A 17,429-nucleotide genomic window follows, 5' to 3' on the forward strand; every position below is an offset into this window, starting at 1 on the left:
TAATAAAAAAAAACACATAGTAGAAATGAGATGTCAAGTGACAGTTTTTCACTAAGCAAAGACACCCTAACTGCAGCCTCCCGGCACCCGAGGAGGCTTGATATTGACCTATACATATTACGTGTATCCCTTCAGTGTGCGAGCGGGATACCCTACTTTCAGTCCCAGCTATCCTTCAAGCGGGACAGGGATAGCGATATCCGAATACCAGGCCGGGAAGGAGCCTCTTTCAGTGCGTTGCCGACGCCGGCAAGCAACGGTCCCAGCGTCGTTCCATTTTCAATTTTCAAATCACGAACATTAAAACCAGTGATAGTAAAACTAGACCTGCAAGATTGTGTGTGAAGACGGATTAACGTTGCCAAAATGAGATGACAGTGTAAAGTGTAGTGCTGGATGCGGATGTGTGTATTCTGAATTCGGTCGGTTTGCGTTATAAATGTGATTTATGCCGTGAAAGTTCAAAGTACGTGAGGTAGTCAAGGAATCGTATCGGACATGTAAGTACATTTTGATGGATGGATGTACATGTCATGTTAACAGCTATGTAACGTTTACAAATGGAACGACCGACTTATATTGAATGTGTCTTCGTTATGTCAGCCTTTTATATTATGATGATACGCAGACTTTTGTTATAGTTCTTTCCAGATTTTTTAAACATGATTAAGTTTTCTGGTAATTTGTAAAGTAAATAAAAAAAAACATTTTTTTTTAATCCTTATGAATAATTTATACTATAAATATTGATTTCGTAAATACTCAATAACAGTGAATAATCATACTTATATTTAGGCCGAGATATCATATCTTTAATATATTAGTTTTTCTTGCAGTTTCCGCCCCACAATTTCTGTTCATGGTTTTAGTTTAATATTATATGCATTTGTTTTCACTTTTTTCAGTGCAAAGCCGGAATATACTTATTGAAATCCAGTAATGGTTCTATACGGTATTCGTTCTTACTTGGAACAAAAGTTAAACAATCTTTGTGTGTACTTTTTATCAAAATGTTATTAAACAAAATAAACTGCAAATTTATATAAAAGGTTTAATTACGAAATTAATCATTTTTGCTAGTAAGTACCTATTTCAATGGTGCTCATGTTTTTATTTTAAAACCTCGTTTTTAAATAAATTCAAATAAAAAACACACTAAGATTGTTTACCTTTTGTGCCAGGTAAGAATGCAGTGCAGTATAGATTTCATAACCCTTGAAGCAAACAAACGTAAGCCAATTTGTATAATTTACTAGGAAACGGAGATTTTATTTAATGCTAAAATCTTCGATAACAGTTTAAGTCTCCAACAAACATCTGAAATTTGCTGACAAAAGAATTTCCAGGAAATTATGCTTTATTGAATAATTAAATCTTTCCTTTTGCCTTTCATCTCGGATTTATTATAAAAGGGACAAAGTAAGGAATGCAAATCCATTTAACGGTTAAACTTTTTAATTGATAACCAATCGTTTCTTGAAATAGTTATGCTATATAAAGAACAGACAATAGACAAACAGTTTAGACAATAGGTAGTCTTATCTAATTTACATGTCTTTCAGTTTCATAATCATTCAGTAGAACAGTTGGGTTCAAATTACTATTGTATCAGTTCTATCTCTATAATCCTTCACTGATTGACATTATAGGCCTTTCGCAAAGCGCCATAAATCACCTTTTTATAATAGAATCTTTCAGAGGACTCCTAATGGAGCTATTCCATTGCTCACTGAGTGTTTCTTAATTGGCAGGAGCTGAGAAACTTCTTGCAGCCACCTTATCTAAATTGCTTCTTAGTCAAATAGTGAGCGGTGTGGCTCAACCTTTGATTGGTTGCATCCGGTAATCCCCACCTGACAGTATTTCCGCTATTGCGACTTTTGTGACTGACCTGTGTAGTCGGTTTAGAATACAAAAAAGACCTATTACTAGACCTTTTCTATCATTACTAGTACTATTAATTATAACTATTGAACAAGCATTTAATTTTGCCCCGGCCACCACTGAAAACGTGGTCTTTAAGGTCAGAGCTTTAATATATGAAATGCCGAACGGTTCCACAGTCGACATAGATGGCAATTATTCAGCCAACAGGCATAGGTGCTTCACTGTTACTTAACAGAAGGGCTAGTACGGGGCGCATTTAAGACGTGACAAGAGTTTTGCATCGCGCTCACTCACATCGCGCAGCCTCAAGAGCGAGCGCGAAGGAGAAATTTTGTCACGTCTTAATAGCGCCCCGTGCTACAGGGCCAGGACATTTTCAGTTATCACACCGGTCGATAGTCTCAGAATTTCACTCAGTTCAAAATAATATTAAAGTTTATACCAAGAACGCAGTTGAAGTCAGGGAATATTAAATTCCATGGCCTTGTTTCAATGCACTGGGTGCAATGGAAGCATGGCATCCAGCTGGCTGGTTGGATGAAGTATCTACTCTTAAATAATTGTTTACCTTATTTCCTTTACATATAATATACTAGCTGTACCCGCGAGCTTTGCTTCGCCTTAAAAAGTTTTCCCGTGGGAATTCCGGGATAAAAAGAAGCTTTCTCAGGGTCTAGACCATATTATTATGTGTACCAAATTTCATTCAAATCCGTTCAATAGTTTTGGCGTGAAAGAGTAACAGACAGACAGACAGACAGACAGACAGACACAGTTATATATATATATAAATCAAAACATCTATAGATAATTATATATCGATGTTTAGATTTTCAAATGCAATCTACTATAGCTTAGCAATGTAGGTACTACGGCGTTGTAATGTACGACGACGCTTCAATTTATAAATATGTGGGGACATCTCACACACGGCCTGCCGACCCAAAGTTAGGTAGAACCTGCGTTATATAGAACCTGCGTTATGGGTGTCGGACAGCTGATACATCGACGCAAATACATAGATAGACACATACTAAATATAAATATCAACACCCAAGACACGAGTGCCAATACCTGTCTAAGCAGTCAGGGTCACTACCACCACCACCATTCGACATTCGATCGTCAAAATTTGCTACGGTCTAATGATAATCGTGAGTTTACAAATTTTATGTGAATGTAAAATTTTCAGCAATATGCATGAAAAAATGATGTTAGTAATAATAATCTTACACGTTGCAAGTCGTCTGTTGTTATTTCACATAGCGTTAGGCGCCCCCTGTACGATCAATTATATTGGGCAATATTGAAAATTGTGCAATATAATTAATCGTCTAGGGTTAATATTCAAGATTGCGCAAACGTCATTTGGATTCAAAACGCAAAAAAATCTTATTGCACAATACATATATTGCACAATATTATTGTAGGTCTACGATCCGCCTTACACTACGCACAGTTTTATATTAACAGCAAAATATAATTAAAGTAACTTACTCGTTAAATTAAAGTATCTTTGTCAAAGAAATCAAATAAAGTTACACATTTTAACAACTTGTTCATCTGTTTTCAGTTTCACAATTAAACCTTTTTGTTTCCCGATCACTGTAACGAATTGTTTAATTATTTTGTGAAAAAGTTGCTTCAAAACTTGTAATTGTTCTTTTGAAGGTTTTTTCTAAATACAGATTTTGCCTTTATAGAGTAAGTACTTAATATTATATACCTTGATTCGTGCGTAGCAATCATCGTTATATTGTAAAAATAGTGTGTTATTTACTGAATTATATAGTAGGTACCTCACTACCTATCTATCAGGTCTCCTGTAATGATGATTATGTTAACTAAACTCCTCTTAAAGGGTTTTTGTATCATAGCCATCTTTCTGCATACATTTTACCCTTTCATTCTTTATGTTTATCCTAAAAATACTTATTTTATTTTGTACTTACAATGACCTACATAGCTATCTGCTGAAAGGTCATTCCTTTGTCAGTTTAAACTCCAAACTTGTAAACATTAAACTGTTGATGAAAACAGGCAGCCTATTTACAAAGTACAATTACAAACTGAAGTAATTTTACGTGTTCTTTTGTAAATAATTAGTCGAAATTGTCGCTTTGATGGCTCTTATTGTTTTACTAACGGAAATACAAAGAGCATTTTGAACCAATTAGGTCTCTTCTGCTCTCACTATAAGGTTGCAAGTTGAAGGGTTGACAGTGAAGTAGGGATGAGCAAACAAGCTGACTAGTCGATTGTATTTCAATGTTATTTACAAAGCTTTTTGTCTCTTACTTTATTAACCGACTTCAAAAAAGGAGGAGGTTCTCAATTCGTCGGAATCTTTTTTTTTTTTTATTTTTTTTTTTTTATTTTTTTTTTATGTATGTTCACCGATTACTCCGCCGTTTATGAACCGATTTTGAAAATTCTTTTTTTGTTGTATTGGGTTGAGCTCCCAGGTGGTCCCATTTTTTTTTCAGAATTTTATCTCACCCCCAAGGGTGGGTAAAGGGGTAAAAACAGGGTATGAATTTCCATTTTGGGCACATATTAACCGATTCTAATGAAATATAATAGAACGTAAATATAGTTCTTATAACAAAAAAATATGATGGTGACCTTGAGCTGATCTGATGATGGAAACGGAAGGCAGTCAGGGGAACTCCTCAACGGTATATAGCAACTACTTCGTGTTTAGGCTTGAATGATTCGTATTGATTAGTAGGACTTTTTGGTATCATTTGCACCTTACTTTTGATTGAAAATTATTACAAATAAACTAAAAACTATTAAATAAAATAATAATTAAAAAAATTAAAAAACCGACTTCAAAAAACCACTAAAATGTAAGAAATAATTTAAGGTTTACACAAATTCTACTCGTATGAGACAGTACAAATATACCTAAGCAGGAACTGTTCTTTTTTGAAGTTGGTGCCATATTTCTTCAGATTACTTTGTCACCGCAACATATAGGTACATATAATGACAATCAGAACGGATTAAATTTCATTTTTTGCTTGGTGGTTGACTATATTATTATATTAGATATACATACATTATGTAGATATTATACACATAATTAACAAAGCTATCGAAAAATATGCTCATTAATTTGATAGACTTGTGACGTAAATTATAAAAATATCGGAAATCTTTCAATCTATTCTCAATTTTTTTTCACCAAAATTACGAATACCATAACTTAAAATATATAGGTAGGGCATACTTATAACCGCCTACATATAACCTAAGATAAATCTATCCCAACGACAAAATAGCTGTAAAGTACTTAGTTGAAAAAGCTGAGGCGTGGCAACACGGGCGAGGCAAAGGGTATAATTGTGTTTGATCGTTGATTGCATTAATTGGGTTAACACTCCAGTCTGACGGCTTCCATTGTTTGTAATTTAAAAGTAGGAAATAACTTTCATTGGAAATTTTAAGCCAATTAATTAGTCAAATAATGTATAAGTAAGTATACGTTGGTACTCAAGGCAACTTTTACCAAACGGTAAATTTCAAATTGTAATTAAAATCTAATCTTAAATACATTGTGTGACCCTGACTACTATGCCGAAGGTCCCAGGTTCGATTCCCGGCTGGGGCAGATATTTGTTTAAAGACAGATATTTGTACTCGGGTCTCGGTTATTGATATTTATATTTAGAAGGAATCTAGGTATATATTTCTGTATTTGTGTAGATAAAAAAAAAACAGCTGTCTGACACCCATAACACACGTTCTACCTAGCTTGGGGTCGGATGGTCGTGTGTGAGATGTCCCCACATTACTTATTTATATTTATTTATTGTGTACTGACAGACGTTTGACAGGCGACTAAATGCGTTTAAAGTTTTGTGAAAAACCTCCTTCATTATAATTATTTTGCATAAATATAGCGCCCATGTGACTGTTGTATTCTTCATCTATTACTACTGAGTTATTTGTTCATGTTGCGGTCACTTTTCTTTTCAGCGTCACAATTTTATTGTGTCTCTAACAATGTAGTATTAACAGGCACTCCGTGTATCAAAGCGATGTATCAGTTACAAAGCCCTTTTGACAAAGACCAGTACCTACATGTATACATAGATAAGTCCGCAATCCGACCTTCTGAATGTGTATATGTGTGGGAGTCAAGTGAGAGCCCTACGAGTATAATAGCACCGACTATACGACCAAATTGCGTATTATTCTCTGTGAATCCAAGTCGTTAAATAAGAAATAAGAACTCAATCCTGTCATGTTACAAGTTGTAGTGAGAGTTGTACTAGTGCATCCACTTTTCACCGTTGTGTATGTTAGTCCCGTAATGACCTGTAAGAGATCGCTCTCAGCGATAAGGCCGCCTATTGTACATTAGTTGTAGTCTATAGTATGTTTTTGTATGTCTGATTTATGAGGTGTTCAATAAAGCAATATTCAACCCTATTCTATTCTATTTTTCCTATCTTCTTTTCTTCTTCTCCAGCCTATATCTAACTACTTTAGGGTATGTATACCTCCTCCATATTAGTCAAGTCCCATGGTACTGCAGTGCAGTGTGCCACACACATCCAGTTTGGTTCAGCCACTTTTCCGATCTCATTAGACCAACGGGTCATCGGTCTTTTATCTATTTATTTAAGATCAAAAATACAATCATATGGGCTTAGATATACATGTGGATACATTTTTCCTATTAGATAGCATACTCTAAGCTACACTCTTCGTATACTAATATTAACTAACTCACATTTTTCATACCTTTTTTTAGTTTACAACTTCGGTCACAGCACCACACAATGTCACAAACTTATTTTGAAAAATTGCATGCTTTTTAATGTGAATTATGCAAGTTTTATATGACTTCAGTGTATGATTATTAGGTTATGTTGATAATGATGAAGCAATCTAAATGCAAAGTAAATTATATTCATATATGAAGCCAGGCTTTCCTCTTATTATCATAATGAGAATACACTCACGGGCAATGACAAAGTTCCACTCACGAAATGCTGACACCAAACGACACCAATTTGTTCAAACATTTCATTTTAAATTTGAACAAAATATTACCGTTTATTTATTTTATTTTTTTAGTATAGGAAAACTTACAGCTAATTTATTTTACATAAGAATTATAAAATAGTTACAGATAGCCAATTACAAGTTTTCACTTATATGTTACAGACAAGTAAAAAGATAATTGCTCCAGTTAATCAGTGGTCTCAAATTAATTAATAATGTTAATCATTACTTATTTATTTCAATAACAGAAGAGCTGAAATGCTCCGTTATACTATAATTAATTGATCTTACATGACTACAAAATAGATCCAAATCAAAACTATCGGCTAACTTATTGAATCCGCTTGATGCGCTTTTTAGTCGGTAGTAACCTGATGCTCTGTTAAATGTACTACAGTGTTGCAGAAGGCGTCATTAGGCTAGCCTTTTCCGTCTAGGAGTAATTTGGTGCTTTTCTCAGTGGAACCTTTTCATTGCCCGTGAGTGTATTTAGCTTGTATCATAACATATTATTATATGAAGAGATATAAACATACAAAAATGTTATTCCTAACTTCCAATTATAATCTAACAATTTATTTAGCCGTGTGTTACATAGGTACACCCAAGGCATACTACCCTTGTGACATTCAGTAAATTTATAAATGAAATATAAAGTTCAAGGTTTCTAGAAGTAAATTCTTCAAACAAGTATTAATACTTCAAATTATATCCATTGTTTTTAATGAATATTAATTCACAAAATTCTATTTACTCAATTGTCCACTCCAGTTATCCAAAAATAGATATATATTAACGACCCATACAGAAAACAACACCCTTAGTACAAAACCTGACGAGTCAAGCACTACACTAGATCAAAAGCGAGTCAAAGGAAATACATTGTTGGTTGTAGGCACAATAATAATACATGTCACTTCTTACTCAGAACAAGGTAAGGCGACCTCTTGTGACCACATCACTTTGAAAAGGTCCCTCTTCCTACGTCAAACGTTGCTCGCAGGCACAAAGATGTTATTATAATAAGTCTCTAGCCGCAAGGTCTAGTGTTTGTTTCATGTAATGTAGAGCAAAACAGAATCTCCAAGAGAGTTTTGCTAGCTTGCCTTGTTTTGTTAACTGTAAGTATATTGTAATTTATTTGGTCCCGCGACTCAAACAGCTGCCGCTACACGGATTTGTTATCAACGTAGATAAACGTGGCTTTATCGCGATTCGCATAAATATTCGCTTATATTGATTTATCAAGGATTTGTCATATTATATTTTTAGTTAGACTAGACTAGGTTTTCAAATTGATTAAGCGAACTATATTAAAATATGTTACAAAACATTAGCTTCCTATTTATATATATATATATATATATATATATATATATATATATATATATATATATATATTATACATTAGCTTCCTATCTCTACAAATTCCCAATAGAGCACTTTAAAAATGATTGCACAAGTTGGTTCTCTAGATAAAAATAACCTGTCATCATTTATCCACTGGGTCTACGGGATGACTGAATAAACTATAAATAACGAAACATAAAAGTTATCTTTCTTTCAGTACTTACATTTATCAACTACTAAATGTATTTTATTTTGAATAAGCGGTGTAACATTTACAAACTTTTGTTTTTATTAAGTGCTGATTTTTTTATTACTCGTGGGTATTTATTTAGTCTTACATGTTTTATGGTAACTATTTAAGGTAAAGTGACCATGAATCTTAAGTTTCATTTTAAATTCCAAAAACAATAACCTACCTATTTCTTACATAAAAATGTACAAAGCTGTATAAACCATTTATTTCCTCATCGGAATGCCAGCTGGATCACAAAAGGGAATGTGAAAAAAAAAATGCAATATTCACAAAAATATTATGCTTCATTCGTAACGTATTATTTTCACCTTTGATGTTCCTTGTCTTTGATATAATATGTGCCAACGCTTGCAAAAAACAGAGCTACGGAATTAAACCGGCTTTTCTCTTTTAACTCTATAATATTTTATTGAAGATTTTCTCGCGATTTTATGTAGGTATCTTATGTATCGGTTCTAATGTTATAATATGTTTACTTTTAGGATACACATGACCTTTGTATTGCACATACGTACCTATCACCTGTTCTTTACATGACACTGGCACTCCGTGGCAGTCAGTCAAGTCAGTGATTGACGCGATTACGGGGTTTCTTTCTCCATTTCTTCTCTCTGACTGAGCCTTTGTGAAATGGTGGTAGAACTGGTAGAGTAATATATGACTAGGTTTCGAAAAATTTATATTCTATTCTATAATCCTTTCTCCACCAACCCAGTATAGCTGTCTATTGTTTGCCGCCGGCACGCTAAGGAAATAAGAATAACTCTGGGCTACTACCAAACTTCGACTAAGCAGTAACTAATTATTGATTTTAAAAATAATAAGACGAATGCCTACATGCCTAAGTTAAGTGCCTCACGTCACGCTGTTGTATACAATAAAGGTACAAGTAGGTACGTGTATATTATTTATCAGCACGCATACATACATACCATTCAAGGCTGGGTTGGTTGTTAATATTATATTGATGGTGGGTGGTTCTATATTTACAACACTGAAAAAAACTTTACGACCGAATCAGGACTAGCATTTGTTAGCGTGGTACAAAAAGTAGGTAGTTAAAGCTCTTTTAGTCATCAATCAATGACTTTTAGACGTTTCTCACGTAGCCTAGCAAAACGCTGCATGTTTCGTGAATGCATGTCCGAAAGTTGCTTGTGAGTATCTCCGCTTGTGAAGAAAACACATTCCAATAAACAGAAACCGTATTTACGTGCGTTCATGTATTGATATAATTCACGCATTGTGATGCGGGCATCGGAGATCCATCTTAACTTGTGGTAATAACTCATTCAAAAAACAGCTTTCACATGATAAAATACAAATCCAGGGTTTTCTAAATAACTGCCTGCGTTTCAAACCGCACAGAGCCGTTAATCAATTATGCCCATTTCATTTTTTACTCGAAAAGCTAATAATTTATCCATTGCCGTTGTGTTTATAGAACGGAAAGATTGTTCCACGAAATAAATGAGCGTCGAAGGCCAGATTTAATAGCTTCCAATTAAAAATTTCTTGCCTATATTTTTACGGGATATAAATTTCAATTTTCCGAGTGAAAGCCTGAAAGTATTTGAAAGCGTGAGTATGAATTGTTCACTATTTATTATAAAGCCTAAATAACATTGCTAGGAGTATACTTAATGTACTCGATAGCTGTAGGATAATATAAAGATACATAGTTTTACTTTTTGTTTAAGTTTTTACAGATGTATACAACATAATCATTATTATGTTTATCCAAATTATGAACAGGTATACCATGCACGCATTCAACGCCGGATGCCGTCCTAACCTAGCCAAGTAGTCAGTATATTGATGTTCAATGATTAAAAGAACTTAAGTGTTATTTATTATTTCCCGACACCGTTCACAATTTTGTATCCACTTTCAAACGAAAAAAATACCGCGCAACTAAAGCAAATATTATTCCTCTATATAAAAATTCAATGCGCATTATCCATAACATTAAATTTGGGTTAAAGGGATAACAATACGGGTGTATGTCCGCTGGCAAAGCTCCAATACAGGGAGACAATGCTTTTAGAGTTGTCAGCAATATAGTGGGCTTGCAAATTGTTTGTGCTAAGTCACTTGGTACTCATACCTAATATAACACGTCATAACATAAAAAAATATTATTCTGCAGAATATATCGATACAATTATGTATACAGTAGCAAAATACATTATGCATTACGTATCCCAACAAACGGTACTACGATAATTATAACATTCCTTCCTTAGTTCTTATAGAGGCATCACTCAAAAATCTCAGATTTGTAGTTATTGTGAATATTGTGATCCAAGTTCTAGACATTTTGTAGGTATCTGCCGATTGTACCTAGGCTAATAAAATCATATGTTAAGCTCTCAAGAAATCATATAATATCAGTTTGTTTGGGTTAAAAGATAATTGTATTTAAATGGTATTCAAACATTAAATATTTAGTACTGAAAATCAGAACCTACTGTACGTACTGTATTCTTTCAAAATAAAAAACGAGAAAATTCAGAATGCTAAATGAAGGCGTAAATTTTCGCTTTACTCGGGCTGAATAATTGCTGTATTTTTTCAGCTCTATAAATACTACAAGTTTTAATTAAGTCGGCTAAAGGTGTAAATTGGCGGGCGACGTCATGTGGTTGCAGCGCCTGTCAAACCTGACGTAACTTGTATAGATCTGACAGATGTTTGACAGGCGAGCGATGCTGCTGAGGAATCCTAACTAATATTATAAATGCGAAAGTAACTGTGTCTGTCTGTCTGTCTGTCTGTCTGTCTGTCTGTCTGTTACTCTTTCACGCCAAAACTACTGAACGGATTTGAATGAAATTTGGTATACATACGGTCTAGACTCTGGGAAAGAACATAGGCTACTTTTTATCCCGGAATTCCCACGGGAAAACTTTTTAAGGCGAAGCGAAGCGCGCGGGAACAGCTAGTTGTTAATAAAATAGATAATGTTTCGGTGGTGGTATGGTAGCTGGGTTTTATGTACACTCACGGGTAATGAAAAGGTCCCACTGAGAAAAACACCAAATTGCTCTTTAACGGAAAAGGCTAGCTTAATGATGCCTTCTACAACATTGAAGTACATTTAACAGAGCATCAGGATATGACCAACGAATTACGGTAATGTTTGAAAAAATTGGGGGTCGTTTGGTGTCGGCATTTTGTGAGTGGAACTATTTCATTGCCCGGGAGTGTATTTCTATAGTTGTCATAAAATAATGAAATGCTTATACCTATATTTTGTATACTGAATTCCTTCCAGTCGTCAATAAACTGCCTCAATCATTCACGTGATGGAGTGAATACGTTCAATTTACATTCGGCATAAAAGCAGTAACGTGAAAGACATGTTAGATTCATGTAACTCCGTCGAGATATCGAGTACCTTTGAATTAAATCAATCAATATTAATCAGTTACGATTCAATGGTTGCGTCAAATATTGATCGTAATGAAAATTCATATTTTTAGCCTGGTAGAGATAGAGGTAGATCGATTTAAAGATGAAATGAATTATTGATACATTGCAATGTTATCAACTATATAGTATATCGGTGCACATGTATAAAAAAGTCATCATGATAAGACTTTACGCTAATTTGCAGAAAGGAACTTTACGCTAATGTCGACCGCCTTGATTTGAGAGTATACGGACAGAAAGGACAGACATAGATCTAACGCCGACATTAGCTTAAAGTTCCTTTCTGCAACTCGGCAATAGCTAAGCTAAGCATTATCCTAAATATTATAAATGCGAAAGTAACTGTGTCTGTCTGTCTGTCTGTCTGTCTGTTACTCTTTCACGCCAAAACTACTGAACGGATTTGAATGAAATTTGGTATACATATGGTCTAGACCCTGAGAAAGAACTTTTTATCCCGGAATTCCCACGGGAAAATCTTTTTAAGGCGAAGCGAAGCTCGCGGGCACAGCTAGTGTTCAATAATGGCTTCGTTTGCCCATATTTCTGCAAAAAAAGGTATTGGAATGTGACCAAACCATACCTATTTCGTTTATGGGGACCTACACTTCAACAGATGAATTTCCTATGTAGTAGTAGTATATTCAGCTTCATATTTTTACTTCGACTCTGCGGGGTCATTCTATATGACGATAAACGAAGTTTCAGAGCGCTACTGCACCAGCCACGACTCAATCTCGTTGTATTAAACGTGCCAATTCCACGACAGCTCTCGTTCGTTTGTCTTACGCCAGTATAGTGTAACCCTCCTGCGCTAGTATGTGATATGAGTCTACTTCTCGAAGTTTCGGTTCGTGTTGACCCAAAATAAGGTCAATACACTCGGGGGAATGAAACTGGATGTAATAGTACACCTCTGCCTAGGTTATCCAGATCCGTACCCGGTACAATATCACATAATACACTCACGTATAATGAGAAAGTTCCAGTTACATGTGACTAAATTACCTACTCCTAAAAGGAAAAAAAAACTAGCTTAATGACGCCGTCTGCAATATTGAAGTACATTTAAACCCTCGAGTAGCTACGATGTTTGTTACACACTAACCCCCTTAGGGCGGATTCGGCCAACGTCGAGTAACTGTTTACTCACGAGTAAAGTACCAGTTACTCGCGAGTAAGCAGATTTTGCATTCTACCAAACCTGAAACCAAGATAACTAGCTTATCCCAAGAATAAAATGTTATACCGCCAAAATTGACCGTGTAACGAGCTTATCCGAGAGTAATTTTGTAATGGCGGCAGCACATCAGCTGATTAGAAAACCGTCATAATGACATATAAACACATCTGTCAAAACATAAACAAAAGTACGTTAAAAGGCAAAGTCTCAGAATAACAACAGCGAATAAAATATTAAAACATAAACAATTTCATACTTTTATAATCCATTCAAACTAAGTTGGCATGTCATTTCTATTGCATGCTTTGAAACGCAGCTATTTTTATTTTAGTTGCATTACAGTTTCGTTCCTCGTTCATTCAATTTAATCATGGTATAACTTGGTAGAATGCAAATGTACTTATCCTAGATATTTACTCGCGTATAATTTTAATTCCGGTATAGTTATTCTCGTGTAACGTGATGTTTGGACGAATCCACCCTTATTCATAGAAATCAGAACGTTTTAACTAATGAACTGTTTTGTCCCTCTCTGTCAAGAACAAATTGTTCCTTGATAGGGACAACAGTTCAATAGCTAAAGCGTTCTGTAACATTTCTACGAATAAGGGGGTAAGAATATTTACGGAATTATGTTAAAAGTACTTGCAAAGAGAAACGAAACAGTCATATTTTATAAGTAATATAAGCTATCATTAGGAGCATCTGTAAGTAAAAGGGTGGAGGGTCGCAACTCTATCCTATCAACCAGTTTGGATCTCGGCCAATGGGCGTGGATTACCATTCTTTTTTTCTTTGTTCACCCGCGGCGAAAGCAGACTGTGATCTCATTTCCTTTTTTAAAACAAAAAAGGTTGGATGATTTTGATGAGAACCGAATTTTAATATACCCATTATAATTATTATTGTTTTTTTTCTAATTATTAAAATGATATACACAAATTAATGTATTTAATTATTAAACCACACATTAGAGTTTGTAGCTATTGGACAGAGAAACCGTTATACATTAGTTATACATATACACCTACCTAACAATATATGAAAGAAAGACTATATAGGTAGTTATAATTTTATTGATCTAGACAAAGAAGAGTCGAGTACATTTTTAAGTTTATCTCTGAAAGTGCTTTATGTAACAAACTCTGAAGGTTGCTCTCTAAGTCGACTTTATTAACGAATTTCCCGTGATAAAAGTGTAGCAGTTTAGGAGAATTTTCTTAAGTCACAAACTATAAAAGTTAAGACTAAACTATTTCCTTCTTGCGCTCGAGACTGACACTAAAGTTAATGTTTGAAAGAATTTAGATTAGTTCTTCTTAATTAGTTTTAATAAAACACATTAATGGTGACATGCACTAAACATTTAAACGAAATTAAATACATTTATATGGCTCTCTTGCTTTGACACTATACTGACTGAACAGGACCGCAATAGATTGTTTTTTTTTTGACATTGAATGGAAAAATATTTACGTTTGTAGTTGGTATGTACTTATGTATGTACGTTTCCATGTACTTAAATATTGCAGAAGGCGTCATTAAGTTAGTTTTTTCCGTTCAGGAGTAAATGGTGATTTTCTTAATGGATTTTTTTCATTGCCCGTCAGTGTAGGATTGTTAGTTTATCAAAAAATCTGATTCCTTTTTCAGTAATGTAAAATACACTGAGTCGACAAATATTTGCTATTTCCTCCTTTTCAAATAAAATTCGTAATATCAATTTACATAAACACAGGCTTCCGTCAAGGCTTCTTTGAAGTTTCTCACTTTGGGAATAGGAAAGTTATCTTTAAGAATTTTGTAAAGTTTTTTTTTGTACTAAATCAAAGAACCAAAGTTTTTTTATCTGACCGGATGAAAAAATATGAGTCCCTTGATTATGTTATGAATTCCATAGTACATTTATTAATATAGCTGTTTTGTTAGTCTAAAAATAATATGATATACCTACTCAGATACAATTAATTACATTTTAAACGAAACTAACATTAAGAAGGTAGTATTAATGCGCATACTTTTTACACTAGGTGTATTTCTGAAAACATACCTACTTGATCTTTCTTACTAACAACGCATCTTGTAATGCCAAACCAAAAAATAAGGATCCACAACGAATATAAATAGCCAAACTTAAGCCCGAAGACATGACCAAAACTACGGGGGGTATATTTATCGGTCCCCCCCCCCTAAACAAATTTGTCATTTCACATACTGTATGTTATATGATTCGCCTAGGGATCTCGATAAAGCCTTATCAGGCGAAAATCGCCCTTCTGTGACCGTGTTAGGACTTATGTGCCGTGTAAAAGAAAATTGGGCGTATGATATTGCAAGTTTAAGATGTGTTTATAAATAAGACGTGTGAGTTTGTATTGTAGGTAATGTACGCACCTAGTTAGTGGTTATTATAAAAAGTTTTTTCATAGAAATCATAATTACAGGGTGTTGCAAAAACGGTATACTAAGCCGTAACCTACATGTGCAGCATGGTATATCTAAGCCCGAAACTAAAAGCAGAATTTCGAAAATCGCCGTAGATTTATTACAACATTTATTTTATTTTTATAATTTTTGTGCCATAACATAATATTTTTAAAGCAGTGTTTCCTGATTTGCAACGAGTATAGAAGAAATAAGTGGGTATGCTGACATCTCTTGGTGGGATAATGCGAGGATATTCGCTCGAGTCGCGATAGGCGGTTGTATTTTTATGAAGATAGCGTTGATAAATGCGATGTATGCGGCTCTGGAGGGTAACTCTACAGTGTGTTTTTTTTCGGACCCGACAAACTTTAAGGATGGATTCTACGACTAATTTCATCAATAAAAAACCCCCGTATGTGGGGTTACATCTCAATATTCTAGAAATGGCGGCCATTTTAAAGTTGTTTTGAACTTTTTTTATGTAACTTTTAAGCAGTTGTGGATATTTTTATTGGATAGAGATAACTTTTGGGGATACAAACATTTTATTTAAATGGCGTTTAAATCTAGAGATACGATTTTCTATAAAGAAGTTACTTAGACCCCCACATATGGGGGATTTTTCTCGATGAAATTACTCGTAGAATCCACCCTTAAAGTTTGTCTGGTCCGAAAAACAAAACACTGTATACTGACGAAAAAGGAACGAGCGAGAGAAATCGTGCTATCGGCACCTTTAATACAACGATATAGAGTCGTGATTCTCAAGCAGCGCTCCAAAGCTTAGTTTTTCGTCCTATCCTCCTGACATCTGGCGTGCTATGAGTAGGACATTGAAAAAAATATATAATATATAGTTTAAAAATACCTATATTAAAAGTTTTATGGAGTATCCCTGTTATTCCTTTAAAGTTTTGTAAAGTACCTATCCCTTAAACAATTTGTCCTTTGACAAAGTGACAAAACACTTCAGTAGTTAATTTTTTTTTTTTTTAAATTTATACCTCTCGGGCTCAGGAGGCTATAGAGTGACCACCCAGGGCTCCTAGACTTAGTTTTTCGTAAGCTTCGGAGCGCCACGCTGACCAATACTTTATGTCGTTGTAATAAGCGTACGGATTGGGTGCCAGCTCCCGTTCGATGTGACTCGTGAAACATTTAACAGAAAATGAGAAATATGTATACTTTTAAAAAGTTTTATCACCAACTAAGTATGGCAAGAATAAACGTGAAGGATTGCATTTAATCGAAGTTGCTGGTATTGAATTTCATCGTGAGCCCGTAATTATTTAATATTTGGTAATTTATTTTATCCATAAATGAAAAAAAAACAATTACCTACCTAATTCTACAAAAAGCAATCGACACAAGATTAGGAGATACAAGAACAGCTGGTACGGTACAAGTCAATCTATAATAGCTCACGTCTGCAGTCGGGTGTTAAAATGGAATCATGTACTTATTTTTATTTACCAGACTGTACATTAGGTATAAATTATGAAAATTAATTCAGTAGCACTATCAAGATGTTCATTTCCTTCTTCATTACAAAGCAGATCGTAGCAAACCACTTTTTAATAAAGCAAAATTTCGCTAGAAAAGCAGCCCTTAAAATATTAATGAACAACCTAATTTATCTACCGCCTGCGGACATAACCTCACAGTGCGCCCATCATAGTCTTAATAAAGACTAACTATGAACAATTTGGTATCTCGTGCTTACGTTCAAAATGGTTTTGAGTAAAGAAATCGTCGAGCTAAATTTGTTTGCTTTTTCTTCCCATTTCGTTTTTTGTTCTGATAAATTACGCTATAAATTAGGTGACATGGGGTTGCGGGTTTTTCTGGGCTGCCATAAAAATAAAGAAGCGTAGA

General features: G+C 34.4%; 1 protein-coding gene across 1 annotated transcript in view; it reads left to right on the forward strand.

Moving 5' to 3' along the window:
* Window positions 1-246: 246 nt before the first annotated feature.
* Window positions 247-17,429, forward strand: part of LOC105392147 (neuroligin-4, Y-linked) — a 65,197-nt gene continuing 48,014 nt past the window's right edge. Inside the window, exon 1 of the mRNA XM_048626101.1 lies at window positions 247-500. The gene's annotated coding sequence lies outside the window, so the exon portion shown is untranslated. The remainder of the gene's footprint in view (window positions 501-17,429) is intronic.

Source organism: Plutella xylostella, chromosome 15 (genome assembly GCF_932276165.1).
Source record: "Plutella xylostella chromosome 15, ilPluXylo3.1, whole genome shotgun sequence".
Lineage (NCBI taxonomy): Eukaryota > Metazoa > Arthropoda > Insecta > Lepidoptera > Plutellidae > Plutella > Plutella xylostella.